Raw genomic sequence first — 16,400 nt, 5'->3', positions numbered from 1 at the left:
TACTTGATTTCTCTTTCTGTTGCTTCATTATTGGTGTACAAAATGCAACCGATTTCTGTATGTTGATTTTGTACCCTACGACTCTGCTAAATTCGTGGATCAGTTCTAGTAGACTTCTGGTGGACTCCATTGGGTTTTCCATGTGGAGTATCATGTCCTCTGCACGAAGTGAAAGTTTTACTCCATCTTTGCCAATTCTGATGCCTTTTATTTCCTTTTGTTAACTGATTGTTGATGCTAGTGTTATGCCCAGATCACAATATCATCACTGAAACCAGAGACCACCAGGGAGACTGAGTCATGCATGCAAAAGCAAAGGGCTTTATTATCATTATGGGCTTGATCTCGGGCTCACAGACTCCACAGCGCAGTGGATCCGTGCTGAGAGCCCCAAACAAAGGTGGGGTAGGGCTTTTACAGGTTTGGGGAAGGGGAGTTACAGGAAATTGTGACGCAGGTACAGTGATCCAATCATTATCACATAACATCATTGGCAGTAACTTTAACCATACACATTGCCCAGAGTGTTTGTTACTTTTGGCAGGACCCAATCACAACATTTAGAGTATTAACCAATTACAGAGTGGACCCAGGACCCTCACGTAGGGTGTAACTAGCCTTAAGCAATAAGTGATTATCTATAGTTTCTATCTCTAGGCCTGCTCTTAGGAATGCTAAGCATTTTAGCTGGCCACTTCTGATTGGGTGTTACTAGGGTGGTCTCTGGTTGAGCAATCTATGCCCTTTTATTGTCTAATGATTCTGAGAAACCGACACTTAGGACTCCAAGGTCACAGGGGAAACTTGAAGCCTGTCATGGAGTCAGTTTGGTTCAGACCTGCGTCCTTTCACTAGGACTTCCAGTACTTATGTTAAATAAACACCAGTGGTGAGAGTGGACATCCCTGTCGTGTTCCTCTCAGTTTTTCTCTATTCAGGATGATATTAGCAGTGGGATTTTCATAAATGGCTTTTATGATGTTTTAAGTTCCTTCTATCTTAACTTTCTCAAGGGTTTTTATTAAGAAGGATGTTGCATTTTGTCAAATTCTTTTTCTGCATCTATCGACAGGATCATATGGTTTTTATCTTTTCTTTTGTTAATGTGATGTATCGCATTGATTGATTTGTGAATATTGAACCAGCTCTGTAACCCAGGAATGAATCCCACTTGATCATGGTGGATAATTCTTTTTATATGCTGTTGAATTCGATTTGCTAGTATCTTGTTGAGGATTTTTACATCCATATTCATCAGGGATATTGGCCTGTAGTTCTCTTTTTTTGCTGAGTCTCTATCTGGTTTGGGAATCAAAGTGATGCTGGCTTTGTAGAATGAGTCTGGATGTTTTCCTTCCATTTCTATTTTTTGGAATAGCATGAGAAGAATGGGTATTAACTCTGACTTAGATGTCTGGTAGAATTCTCCAGGGAATTCATCTGGTTCAGGGGTCTTATTTGTTGGGACATTATTGATAATTGATTCAACGAGTCTGTTCAGATTTTCTATCTCTTCCCATTTGAATTTTGGTAGTGTATGTGTGTTTAGGAATTTGTTCATTTCTTCTAGGTTGTCCAGTTTGTTGGCATATAATTTTTCATAGTATTCCCTGATAATTACTTGTATTTCTGAGGGATTGGTTATAATAAATCCAATTTTCATTTGTGATTTTGTCTATTTGAGTGCTCTTTCTTTTCTTTCTGAGGAGATTGGCTAGCGGTTTATCAATTTTGTTTTTTGTTTTGTTTTCTTTTGTTTTTTCAAAAAAACAACTCTTGGTTTCATTGAAATTTTCAACTACTTTTTGTATTCTATATTGTTTATTTCTGCCGTGATCTTTATTATTTCTCCTCTTCTGCTGGGTTTGTGGTGTTCTTGCTGCTCTGTTTCTAGTCCCCTTAGGTGCACTGCTAGACTTTGTATTTTCACTTTTTCTAGTTTCTTAAGTTAAGCCTAGATTGCAATGTATTTTACTCTTAGGACTTCCTTTGCTGCATCCCAAAGAGTTTGGACTATTTTATTTTCATTTTCATTTGTTTCCATATATATTTTAATTTCTTCTCTAATTGCTTGGTTGGCCCATTTGTTCTTTAGTAGGGTGTTATTTAACCTCCATATTTTGGAGGTTTTCCAGACTTTTTCCTGTGATTGATTTCAAGTTTCATAGTATTGTGATCTGAAAGTGTGCATAGTATGATCTCAATTCTTTTATATTTGTTGAGGCAGCTTTATGACTTAGTATGTGATCTATCTTGGAGAATGTACCATGTGCGCTCGAAAAGAAAGTGAACTCCATAGCTTCAGGATTTAGAGTTCTAAATATATCTGTCAAGTCCATCTGGTTCAATGTGTCGTTTAGGTCCATTGTGTCTTTAGTGATTTTCTGTCTAGTTGGTCTATCCTTTGCTGTAAGTGGAGTATTAAAGTCCCCTTCAATTAGCACATTCTTATCATTAAGATCGCTTATGTTTGTGATTAATTGTTTTATGTATTTGGGTGCTTCCTAATTTGGTGCATAGACATTTATAATTGTTAGCTTTTCCTGATGGACAGATCCTGTAATTATTATATAATGCCCTTCTTCATCTCTCGTTACTACCTTAACTTTAAAGTCCAATTTGTCTGGTATAAGTATGGCTACTCCAGCTTTCTTTTGACTTCCAGTAGCATGATAGATAGTTCTCCATCCCCTTAATTTCAATCTGAAGGTGCCCTCAGGTCTAAAATGAGTCTCTTGTAGACAACAAATAGATGGAGTTTGGTTATTTTTATCCATTCTGATACCCTACGTCTTTTGATTGCAGCATTTAGTACATTTACATTCAGATGTTATTGTTGAAAAATATGCGTTTAGAGTCATTGTGTTATCTGTAGGATTCATGCTTGATTGGTGTCTCTGGTACTTTGTGATCCTTGCAACATTTCCCTCATAAAGGTCCCCTTAGGATTTCTTGTAGGGCTGGTTTAGTGGTGATAAATTCCTTCAATTTTTGTTTATTTGGGAAAACCTTTATCTCTCCTTCTATTCTGAATGACAAACTTGCTGGATAAAGGATTCTTCACTGCATATTTTTTATGTTCATCCCATTGAAGATTTCCTGCCATTCCTTTCTGGACAGCCAAGTTGCAGTAGATAGGTCTGCTACTACCGTGATGTATTTCTCTTTGCATGTTAGAACCCTTTTATCAATAGCTGATTTCAGAATTCTCTCTTTATCCACATATTTCACCAGTTTCACTATATGTCATGCAGAAAATTGATTCAAGTTATGTGCGAGGGGAATTCTCTGTGTCTCTTGGATTTCAGTGTCTGTTTCCTTCCCCAGATTGGAGAAATTCTCATCTATAATTTGTTCAAGTTCCCCTTCAGCCCCTTTCTCTCTCTTCTTCATCCTATAATTTCTAAGATACGGATATTGTTCCATTTAATTGCATCACTCAGTTCTCGAATTCTCCTTTCATACTCCTGGATCAATTTATCTTTCTTGTTCTCAGCTTCCTCTTTTTCTATAATTGTATCTTCTAAAGCACTTATTCTCCTCTCTGCCTCTCCAATCTGTGCATTGGCCACCTCCATTTTATTATGCACCTCATTTACAGTATTTTTTAATTTATCATAACTATTTTTAAAATCCATAATCTTTGTAGCAATAGCATCCCTCCTGTCTTCCATGACTTTTTCATGCCCAGCAATTAGTTTTATGACTATTGTTCTAAGTTCTTGGTCATTTATGTTGCTGTTTTGAGCAATTCTTTAGCTGTCACTTCTTCCTGGAATTTCTTTAGAGGGGAATCCTTCTGTTTCATTATTTTGGCTAGCTTTCTGTCTCATAAGTTTTAAAAGCTTGTTATGTGCTCTGCACCTGCAAGTATTGCTATATTAAAAGAGGCTCATACAGTGTCCAGGGTCTGTCTGTTCAGGAAGTGTTCTTTTAATGGTGCCCTTGGTCTCTCTTGTTGTGACTTTGGTTATTTTATTTCCCTACTCATAGTGATATTTGGGACTCTCCACCATGTGTATTTGGCTTGTTTCTTGAGGTAGCCCTGTGTATTGTTGAGCTGGAGTATTGCACCCAGAGAAATGTAGTGGATTTGCCAAGTGATCCTTTAGCATGCCCTTGTGTGTCATGGGACTACAGTGAGACCATAACCATTCTTGTTCTGATGTTGGGAGATGATAAAATGCCCGTCGAGGAGACCAAGCAAGGTGAAAGATGCCTTCTTTGATACATTTAAACTTTTTCATTCCCTCCAGTCCCTGCTCTGCCCACTCCCACCTCTTCTTGTGGTCAGTCTTGGAGAGGCTGTCAATCACTCAGTTGCATCCACCTCTGCTACTGGACTAGGTCAGGGGCTTCAAATCAAGTGGGTGGAGAAAGAGCCCAAGAGCTGGCCTCAGAGTCATATATCTGAAAGATTTCCAGACCTTTCATGTAGCCTCATTTAGCCATTTGCTAGCAAAGCAATTTTGAGTTCTTATATTAAATCTGTCAATTTCTCTGCCTTGGGGAGCAGTCTCAGCTTTAGTGATAGGTAGACCATGGGGACTGGGAAAATTGGAGAAAGAAAATCCTTCCTGCCATGTGGAAGGAATCATGGCCAGGGGTGAGATGGGAGAAGGAAGCAGAGGTCACATAATAAAGGACTATGCAGGTCCTAGGAAGGAACTTGAACAGCACAATGATTCTCCACCAAGTTGGGGATGGGGGCAAACTCCCTTCATGTCATCAATTTCTCTGCCATCATGGGCTCTTGTTCTGATGGGATCATGGCATACCCCCCAGATGTACTGGGCCACTATAATAGATAAACACTTATAAACAAGGAAATTACATGAGATTAAAAATTTTTTAAACTTTATTTATTATTAAGAGACAGAGAAAGACAGAGCATGAGCATGGGAGAGGCAGAGAGAGAGAGACAGAATCTGAAGTAGGCTCCAGGCTCTGAGCTGTCACCACAGAGTTTGATGCAGGGCTCGAAATCACAAACCATGAGATAATGACATGAGCTGAAGTTGGATGCTTAACAGACTGAGCTACCCAGGTGCCCCTGAGATATTTTGTTTTTGAATGATCTTTCTGGAGGCAAATGTGGGAGAAGGAACTGAGACTGGTAAGGCTGGAGGCATGAGAAGCTGGGAAAGGAGCCAGGTTAGGAAGCAGTTGCAGTCAGGTAGGCAGGAGCAGATGAAGGCTTGAAGGAAGGCAAGGGTGTTGTAGATGAAAGGCAAACACCAGATTTAAGAAGCATCTAAAAGGCAAAATCAATAATAGTATTTGGTGGCTAATTTGAAGTAGGAGGTTGGATCCCGGTGCCGTGTGCTTGCCTAAAAATACAGATCTCTGTATTACCTGGGTCATAGTTCTCATCTCACTGTGTCGGAATTCTTGGTTAAATAGTCTTCCCAGTATCCTCCACGGAGGCTGAAACCATGAGTATCTTGTATCCCAGCTCTGTTTCCAGGACATTGCACCATGCCTGATACACAGTGGTTCTTTAAAAGAACATCAACTGAAAAGATAAACAAAAAATGAGTGAATGAATGAATGAATGAATGAATAATATAAAGAATGACCTGCAAATGGATGGCTTAAATGACTGGATAGTCAGGGGAGCTGTCAACAAAGAGAGGAAGTACAGGAGGAAAAGGAGGGTGGGATCCAAAACTGCAACTTTATTTTCCTTACGTGGGGTTTAAGGTGTCTGTCGGATCTTCAGGGAGGATGTTCAGCTGCAATGGGAGCCCACAGGAGCCCCAGTCTGGCATGATAAAGTAGGTAGTTGTCAGTGAATAGACAGACATTGATAGCATACGTATAGATAAGAGAAATATACCAAGGGAAGCAAAGAGGACTAAAAGCAAAGAAGTCATTTCTAACCAGAAAGCTGGTGGGTTTTTTTCTTATTGGTTGTGTTTTCATTGAGATATAATTCACATACCATACATTTCACCATTTTAAAATGTGCAGTTAAGTGGCTTTTAGTATATTCACAATGTTGTACAACCATTACCAGTGTCTAATTCCAGAACACTTTCATCATTCTCAAAAGAAACCCCATACTCATTAGCTGATCACCCCATTCTCTGTTCCCTCCAGCCTCTGCTACCCGCAAAGTGTCTGTTTCCATGGATTTGCTTATTCTGGATATTTTATGTAAATGGGAGTCATCTAATATGTGGCTTTTGTGTCTGGCTTCTTTCACTTAGCGTGATATTTTCAAGGTTCCTCTAAGTTGTAGCATGTATCTGCACTTCATTCAGAAGGCTGGTGTTTAATCTTCAGCAAAGTTTCTTGTATTCCCATCCTTGACCTATAAGGCTCTCTTGAATGTTTTGAGTACATTCCTCAAAGTCCAAATGGTGGGTCCCCTCATTAATCCATAGAATTTGGAAAATCTTTATGCTTAAAGGAGTGATAAAAATCACCCTCAGCTACACTCTGAAGGCATCCCTGACTTCTCTGGCCCACAAAGATGTCTTCTTTTTCTGACTCCCAGAGCATGTGCTGTGTGCCCTTTGCAATTAAATGCCTGATTCTGTAATTTTTCGCTGTCTTCCTTCTCAAATCAGAGTGAAAGAGAGTAGGGAGTGTCCTGTGCTGTAGTTTTCTTCTGTTGTTTACAATACTTAACACGGCATTCTATGGAATAATCCCTACAATCAAATAGAAACCAAAATGATACTTAAATTATCTCTCTAATTGCTAAAAAGTTTCCAGGAACACTATTACTTCATTTTCAAAATGGATTTTGACTATTTTTTTCTTAGACTCTGTAATAGATCATTCTTTGATTAACTGTCTAGCTCATGATTATTTCCCATTTTCTAGACATGGGTCATCTTCTGTCCCTATCCCAGGCTGATACAGCTAGAAAGTCCTTGTCCAGCTGTACTGCTTCTTTATGGCTAGTGTTCATTCTCAGTGGTTGATGCTCATTTCATATCAACTGTTAAATATTTTCAATATCATTCTTATGCTATCATTTACATCATAGCTGCAATAGTAAACAGCAGCTATCCCCCGCCCCCCCCAATAGGACTATGTCACTCTGCTCACAGTTAGATGGTTCAAGAAAAGGCACTTGACCCAAGCTTTGTCAATTAGTCTGCCTTCATGAAGAATTTGGATTTGGTTCATCCTTAATCTATGTGATGTTTTGAACAACAGGAAAGTAAATTCAGAAGACACTGGCAGCATGCAAACTGGAAAACTAGACAAAGCCAGTTGGAGCAAATGAGAGAAAGAAAACAGTGAGGGAGTCTTTCCTACAGAGAAGAGCCTGCAAGAGATGGATCTAGAGTCTCAGTGCCTCCAACCCCTTGGTTCTAATTCATTCTTGCCGGCTGGCTTTATCTCTACCTTGAGTTCCATTAAATGCTATGTATTTTTATGTGTTCAGTTAATTTATTAAAGTACTAATATTCTTGTTTTGAGGGGAAAGAACCTGAAAGGACAGAAGCTACTTTTGTTTAATTCTTTTCCCCTCACTCCCCCATTTCACCACCTCCCAACCCCTTCCACCAGCCTGAGGCTCAGCTGGTATGCACCTCTGTGGCTGTAGTGGATGTTAAGTATTCTGTATATCATCTTGCTTCTCAAGTCCTGATCCCTGCACCCTCACAATCCTCTCCTGCATGTTCCTGCCGGCACAATGGGATGCAGGATCAGAATAGGTTCTGTTTAAGTCAAAGGAAAATACTAATGTGTCATTCCTTGCACACGACAATTTCCAACAAATATCTCTTTTTAGCTTTAACTAGCTCCAGTGAGTTTATGTTATTGATTACCAAAAAATTTCTACTTGAGAATGCTTTTGATATAAACATTAAGATTTTCTTAATGGATGTGGAAGAGACTTTAGAAATTACTCCATCATTGGACAGATGAGAAAACAGATCCAGAAAACTAGAGAGCTTGAAAGCATCAGTCACACAGACATGTGAGAGTGAAGACTGCAGGTTTCCGTGTATTCACTCTGGATGTCTTTCCCTTCAACACTCCCTCTCCTTCTCTGCCTCACACCTCTGGCATCATGCAAATATGGAAGATGCTTACATCATTTAATGGCAGAATAAATTACAGTAATTAGTGCTTGTATTACATGCCTTGATAACTGTCCCTGATAAGGAGAGTACAATTGCATTTTGGGGGGCGTGGGCCACTTTGAGTCTATCAACAATCCTTGTTGAATTAATAGAAGATCTTGACTGTGGCTGACAAGCAGGAATGGATGCACACTGTGGTATGGTGGTTTAATTCAATAATTATCGAATAAAAACAGCACTCAATTGTCTAGGACACATTAAGTGGATTTTCTGCTCTTTGCTTTGCTACTACCAAGCTCTCAGCCCACTCCTACCCAATGGCACCACCATATCGTCACACATCTTCTTCCATTAGAATTGCCACTTCCACTTTCTGCACCCTCTGTCCTACTCTACAGTTGGCAAAGTGAAGTGAGGAAACAGAGTATCTTATAACATCAATGAGTTCCTGTATCGCTGGTTATGAAACGGTCCTTTGATTGGCCAAGTCCCAGCCCAGCTATAGGTACCATGTGTGCCGCCTGGCCCAGCAGGATGCCTCATGTCTATCCAGATGCTTTGAGCAAGCCGAGGCGAGACATGATGACAATCTGTAGACACTCTGCATGTCTGCCAGTATGGAGTGCCTATCATTTTAGGGCATAAAGCATCAAGCTGGATGGACTCAGGAGATTAATCCATGTCCCCAAGGTAACAGTCTTCTGTTTTTGACCCCCCCTTCAGTCACTACTTTAAGTACAGCTGCAGATACATTATTTAAATCTTCTCCATTTCAGTTTGTTTATGCAAAAGTATACCTCTGACTTACTTCTGAGTCTCTGTTATTTAGAATCTCATGACTTGGCCCATGTTATTTATTTTGTGAGTTTTTAAAGTCTTGTTTATTTATTTTGAGAGAGAATGAGAGAGAGATTGAGAACCCCAAGCAGGCTCTGTGCTGTCAGTGCAGAGCCTGATGCAGGGCTCCAACTCACAAACCGTGAGATCATGACCTGAGCTGAGATCAAGAGTCGGGTGCTCACTGCCATCCAGGGGCCCCATGCTATTTATTTTGTTAAATATTTTTTCATTTGTTACCAAAAAAGTCATATTTAGCCAAATAACCAATGTCTATCCCAGACTGTAAATGTCTTGAAGGCAAATACTGTCAATTATTTGGCATAGTACCATTTGCAGCATTTACAAATCCATTAAAACCTTGAGTAGAACTCCTTAATAATGATACTTCAATTCAATTTAGCACCAATATATTGACTTTCTTCTCTAATGGGTATCTGTTTCTGCCAGCATCTTTTCCTTGAGGAACTCACCCCACCTCACATGACAGTGCTGACCATTGCCCCACTTCCCCTGGCCTGTGGGTCAAGAATAGACCCAGACTGGCTGATCAGAGTTTCCTAAACCCTTGGCAATAGGGATGAATATGTAACACAAACTGGACCATTTGGTGTTTTCTCTGGGATTGGAAGGAATTATTTGTAAAGAGATACATATCTGCTTAATGAGGACAATTTAAACTCAGTGCTTGAGAGACTCTCTCTGAGAATGAAACCATAGACCTAGTTCTGGCCTATGCAACTTAAAGAAAACCACCTGGACTTGGCTCTGGAAGGACTTCTGTTTAGTAAAGGAGATAGTCATGGTCCCTTTTATTTTTCCTCCCTTCTGTCTTGAATGCATATGTCATGGTTAGAGCTGAAGCAGCCATCTTGAGACCATGAGGGAAAGACAAAGAGAATCACAAAGATGTCAATCCTGACATCTTCGAACCCCCCAAACAATAAATAGCAATTACCTTACTCCAGCCAAGCTTTGGCAAGCTAGAGACCCTAAGCCAAATTTGTGTTTGTATGCCTCAGGAGCACTGCCTGAGCAGGCTAGCATGGTAAATCAGGGAGACTAAGCCAGGGCATTCTCCTCTGCCCCTACTTCCCCTCTGCTCTTGGTACTTGACTTTCTGGATAACAGCAGCTATGCATCACCAGTGCCTAGGAGCTAGCTGGCCACCACCAATATATTAGGGACTCCACTGTTGGCAACAGGTAGGCACTGAGTGGTGGACTCTCAGTCTGGGGCTTGGAGACCATGTAAGTCCCCTTATATCTGGCTAGCTGCTCAAGTTGATATGCTGGGCTCCCGGAAGTATAGGATGCACAAGACTCTGGATGTCACTGGGGCAGAGTGAAGTTGACCAATGAGATAGCCATCCCTCCTACCTACCTGGCCAGGCCTCTCCCACATATTCTTTCTCCCAAGAATATCTGCAGCAAAAGGCAACTGGATGAGAAGCATGAGTACCATCCACATGGCTCACAGCAAACAAATGAGGCAGGACACGACTTTTCTCTCCTGTTATAGAAGTGCCTACATGATAATCTTTGATTTTACTTTTTGGCTCACAAAGTCTAGAATGTTTACTACTATATTGTAGAAAATATTAGCAAGCTTTTTCTATAATATTAGTAGTTTTTTAACTATTGCTCTAAGCAATACTTGTTATGGCAGTGAGAAAAAGTCCCCCCTTTTTTAAAAGACACTGCAGTCAAGTTTCCTGTGATTTGTAGCCAAACACATGTCTAACTTATTCTAGTAAGTAAGACTTCACTAGACAGCGATGTTCTAGGTAGAGTACTTGGGGGCACAAATGAGAAACAAATATCCCTGAATAGGGACGGAGAAACAGCAGTTTATGAGCCATGTGAGAGGAAAGCAAGACCTCTACTGTGGCTTGAGAACAAGGTAGCAGTAGAGCCAAGTAACTGAAGACAGATTTAAAAATTGAATGTCAACCCATTAGTGGGGAAAAAACCCATTAGTGGGAATGGTTAAACAAACTGCCAAACCTCTATTTTATGGAGTACCACTCAGCAATAAAACAATGAATCATCGATATAGGCAACAGCTTGACAGGTCTCAAAGGAATTATGCTGAGTGGAAAAAAAATGCAATCTCTAAAGGTTATATACTGAATGGTTCCATTTATATGACATTATTGAACTGACAAAATTATAGAGATGGAGAACAGATTTGTGTGTGCCACAGGTCAGGGCTGTGGCTACAGAAACCACAAGGAATCACCATGATGGAACTGTTCTGTATCTTGACTATGGTGGTGGCACAGGTGAATCTACACCTGTGATAAACTGTGTGTAGAACTAAATGCACACACACACGTAAATGCGTGCACACAAAAGTGGTTAAATTTGAATTAAGTGGGTGGATTGCAATCATGTCAATGTCCTGATTATGATATCACACTCTAGTAACGCAAGGTGTTACCATTAGGGGAAACTGGATAAGGGTATATGAGATTCCTCTGTGATATTTCTTTTTTTATATATATATTTATTTATTTATTTTAGAAGCGTGCACGCATGCATGCAAGAGAGAAAGAATGAATGGGCAGGGAGAAAGAGAAAGAAACTCAAGCAGGCTCCATGCTCAGCTCAGAGCCAGATGTGGGCCCTGATCCCACGAACCATGAGATCATGACCTGAGCCAAAATCAAGAGTCAGATGCCTAACTAACTAACAGACTCACCCAGGAGCCCTTCCTCTGTGATATTTCGTATAACTGATGTGAATCTACAAATATCTCAAAATAACAAGCTAAAAAATACATGAAAAAGAGATGGTAGCTTGAGCTTGGCAGGGTCTATGAGAAAACAAGACAAGATGTTGAAGAAAGATGGAAGAATGTGTGTTTGTAACAGAAGTTGGGAATGCTGAGGGTCTGGATATGTAGCCAGCCAACTCCGTTCAAATGGAACTTGTTGTATCAACACTATTGCAAACTTCATTCATATTCACTGTATTCTATTTCAAGTAACTCGAGGACCTGTTATATTTCAGGCAACTTGATAGAACATTTTCTACTGATTTCCCTTGAATTAAATTATAAAATGAGCTCTTTCTGGGGAAAACTTTTATACACTGATTTATACAGAATATGCTTCTTATTTTATTTCCTGTTCATATATGTGGACAAAATAAGAAACTTTTCTAAAAATATTCCATCTAAGTCACTAAACAAGTTATTCTGGGAATTAAAGACAAAAGGGACCCCTCATTACTATCATGTTTCTCAAGGTAAGGTATGTTCTCTTAATGCTTTTGTATTAATCAAATATAAACGTTTAAAATATGCTGCAAATCAATCATAAAATGTAGCCCTGTCTAAGGGCCTTTCCTGCTTGAAGAAGCTGAGTTTTTGCGTAATTCCTACCTTGAAATACCTAAAATACTGTCTGCATAGGGAATATTGGCATTTGTTAAGATTACAATAGTTATTTATGGTCTATTGTCTTAGCCCGGAGCCGGAGCCTGAGCCGGAGCTGGTCCGGCTCGTCCCTGGCGTTCCCAGGGCGGAGAATCGTTGCGGGTTCTTTTCCTGAGGGAGGGAGAGAAAAAGAGGGCAGGAGGGAGAGACGCAGAGAGTGAAGACAGCACTCACGGTTTCCCATCAGGCAAAAGAGAGAGAGAGCTTTGTTCAGAAAACTGTCTCTTATGAAGGGTTCAAGGCGGGAAAACAAAGCTGCTGACCAAGGTCAGTTACCAGGTAAACAGAGTCAAATGAATATCTAAAGAAACACCCAGATTTGCCTCAGCAATGCTGGGAAGGGGAGAGTTAGCACTGAATAATCCAAAATACGGTTTTGATCTTTTGTGCACCTTGGCCACTCCAGTCTGGACCAGCATGACAGAGGCCAAGGTTATTTTGACCAGGAAATGGCAGTCTCCAGCCTCTAGATGCAAATCTTGTTTGCTGGTTCACTCTCCGGAGAGTGATAATCCTTGCCTGAGGCAGACAGAAAACTTGGCAGCCCCTGACAGTCTATATAATGGCTTTCCTATGAAGTCCCAAATTTTCCAATTATTCAACATACTTCACAGTTACTTATAAAGTAGTGACTATAGAGGACGTTAAATATCACTTCAAATTATCCCCATTAAGAAAGTGGGGAAGATGTTTGTTTATCAAGATATTTTCAAGCTAATATTTTCATGAATATTAGCTAGAAAATAAAAGAACCCAAAAATGATACAGTGTAGCAATACATAAAATACTGTCTTTGCTAACACACAGTAACTATGTTTTGTTTTACATGCTTTGCACAGGTTCTGTATTTTCATCTTTATTCTCCTCCAATAAGTGACCAAAGTCTCTTGTTTGCTCTCACTTAGGACTATTGTACACGTTTATCTTTCTGCTTTCCAAACTTGCTTTCTATTTCAAATGGATTTCTCCACTCAGATCCAAAGCACACTGTCCCATTGGCACCTCCTTATAATGCTGCCAGGGAACAGAAGACGGAAGGTGGGGTAGATGTCTAGTAGTTGAGGTCAGGTTCTCACCTGCTTTGGAAACCAATCCTTCAGGGGGAGATTCCTAGACTCCTCCCTCTTGCTGAATTCTTTTCATCCAGGATTGTTAGGAGGTTCCCAAGGAACATCAAATTTCCATGTTTGAGCATCTCGGTGTGCTCTGAGGGACTGTCTAAGAGAAGCTGATGGAAATCATCCTGTGCTCCTGCTAATCCATTTCTAACCTATCAAGGTTTATAGCTCCTTCTAAAGCCTCAGCCTTATCCTCAGCAGCAAGCTGGGCTCTGGATTATTTCCTCCTAAGAAAATCCCTGGTTTGAGGGTTCCTCAGCATGACACAGAACATCTCGAACCTCCTCTAGCCACAATGAACACAGCTCAGAGCACAGAGCAACTTCATTTCTCACTCTGGTGAGGACAGAAGCACATGGGCTGCAAACATCATTTTAAAAAAGCATCAAAAGTATAGAAAAGAAGGAAAGATAGTAGTGTATTGGATAGTAAGGATGAGTATTGTTTTATAAGATGTTTGTTTTAGTTGGTGCCCCTGAGTCGCTCAGCTGGTTAAGCGTCCAACTTTGACTTCGGTCATGATCTCGCAGTTCATGGGTTCCAGGCCCGCGTCTGTCTCTGTGCTGACAGCTTAGAGCCTACTTCCAATTCTGCGTCTCCCTTTCTTTCTGTCCCTTCCCTGTCCATGTCATGCTCTGTCTCTCCCTGTCTCTTAAAAATAAATTAAAAAAAATCTTTTTAAGATGTTTGTTTTAGTTATATTTGTGTATGTATATGTTAGGTCATAATGTAAAAAACACAAATATATTACATATATGGTATATAATACATAGTATATAATTTTAACAGTAAATATTATAACATGATATATATACACATTGTATATATTAGGATATGCTATACAATATATATGGTATTGCAGTAAATATAGTGGATGATCTTATATATACAATTTATATGTATACCATAAGTATTTTTTACATTTGACCCTATATATACACATACATACAACTAAAACAAACATTTTATGAAATAATACTCCTCTTTACCATGTACAATATACTATTTTCTCTTTATATTATTTTTATATATTATATATTTTATATGTAATTTATAATATATAATTATATATTATAGAGTATATAATGTATATAAGTATACATTACATAGTTATAATTCTATTCAATATTTCTTATTGCAGAAAAATCTCTACAGTAAGTCTTCTAGCAAGATGGGTCTAATATAATGTAAACATGGAAGTGACACTCCATCACTTTTGCCATAATCTATTAGGTAAAAGCAAGCCATAGATCCCACCTACATTCAAAGAGGGGATCACACAGAGGCATGAACACAAGGAGGTGGGAATCATGAAGGGTCACTCTAGCATCTGTTTACTGCAGATACTGTGAATAGTCAGGCCTTGGTCACATACCAGCTAATTACCAGAAGATGGGGGTGGGAAAGCTTTCTGGAAAACTAAAGCTATAGCTTCCAGTTCACATGAAAATGAAAGAGATCATCTGAAAATAGAATTGCTGAGATATGGCAATCACTGAAGTATAGTATAGGAAATGGAAGAGAGAAGCATGACTCAGGGCTTTAGAGCCAGTGTTTGGAAAGAGGACAATGCTATTACTGAATCTGGGGACATAGAATGACAGAGAAGGAAGGAAAATGAAGAGATTTCTTTGAAGTTGCCATAGGACATCCTCCTGGAGCTCAGAACAGAAGCCTGAGACACAGATTTGGATATCATCAACCTAAGAGTAGATGCCATTGACTGCTGTGGGAATCCATAGTATGTTTGTGTGTGCGGCAGTGGGAGATTATGGCCACACACTCTCCTGCTGACAGCCTTTCCACATTTCCAAACAAACTCAAGCTTGCAAGGTCCTTCATAGTTTTATTCTTGCTTACCTCTCTAGACTCTTGGTAGACCCTCACCTTAGAAGACCATTTTACTTTTTACTGGGCTCCCAAATGTCCTGTCTCTGCATTTTCTCTGAGCCATTTCTGGCCATTTTCCTACTGGGCAAAACACTCTTCATCCCTCCCTATATCACTGCCTGGCTATATAGATCCTTTGGGTTTCCATTCAGATTATACTCCTTGGAAAGTCTTCCATCATTCCCTGAGACAGTATAGGTATCCCCTCTTTGTGCTGTTCTGTAATTCTAATCATACTATATCGTCTTTACCTACTTCCTTTTCTCTTAACTAGCTTCCTGAAGGCAGAGATGGGTTTCATTTACAACTGTATCTCCAGTACCTAGTACAGGCCTTAGCACACACAAAATGTTTGAGGAGTATTTGTTGAATAAACGAGAAGTGGATGTTAACATATTTCTTTCTTGGTTAAAACTTATTTACTTCTAAATATCAGAAAACTCCATCCAAAAAGGGATTAATGCTTAAGCAAAGAGGGGACTTAATGAGTAAGCAACAAAGTCCTGACGCTATGTTGTTTTTAGGTGTAATTTGGTGCAGAGGCCCAAATGATATCACCAGGATTGTTTTTCTTCCTCCATCCTTTGGCTTTGCTTCCTCTGGCTTAGCTCCATTCCTAAGCTAGGTCTCCCTTGTGGTAGCAGGATGGCTGTATCTGCATCTGGTCTTCTACCTTCACATTCCAAGCCTAATGGGGGAAAAGTGCCTCACTCTCAGAAGCCTTAGCAGAAATCTCCTGGAGTCTCAGTGATTCTGAGAGGAGGTCTCCTGCCCACTCCTGAACCAATCACTGTTTGCCCAAAAGAATGAAAGACACTGATTGGTCAGGCCTAGGTAACATGCCTGACCTTCTGGAGGTGGATGTTGGGAAGGTGTAGACTCTCCAGACAAAAATCTTGGACTTGCCCTGGAAATTTGGGGAGGAGATCCCTCAAAAAGCAAATTTCCGTGAAAGAAATGCCTATCATTCAAGGGATAGGGAAGATAAATATCCAGCAAAGAAATTCTAAGTAAGAGAGAAGGCAAAGAATGAAAAAGAATGTTTCCATCAAGGGAAAGGAGA

At 39.8% G+C, this 16,400-nt stretch overlaps 1 long non-coding RNA gene across 3 annotated transcripts in view; it reads right to left on the bottom strand.

Annotated features, from left to right (window-relative positions):
• Positions 1-5,009: 5,009 nt before the first annotated feature.
• Positions 5,010-16,400, bottom strand: part of LOC115296010 — a 64,428-nt gene continuing 53,037 nt past the window's right edge. For all 3 annotated transcript variants that reach the window (XR_003910680.1, XR_003910679.1, XR_003910678.1), the window contains exons 3-4: positions 5,356-5,515; positions 5,010-5,254 (exon numbers count right to left, since the gene is read on the bottom strand). This is a non-coding gene — a long non-coding RNA (uncharacterized LOC115296010). The remainder of the gene's footprint in view (positions 5,255-5,355; positions 5,516-16,400) is intronic.

The sequence above is a fragment of the Suricata suricatta genome, chromosome 7 (assembly GCF_006229205.1).
Source record: "Suricata suricatta isolate VVHF042 chromosome 7, meerkat_22Aug2017_6uvM2_HiC, whole genome shotgun sequence".
NCBI classification, from domain to species: domain Eukaryota; kingdom Metazoa; phylum Chordata; class Mammalia; order Carnivora; family Herpestidae; genus Suricata; species Suricata suricatta.
This window is presented reverse-complemented; position numbering and strand designations above follow the sequence as displayed.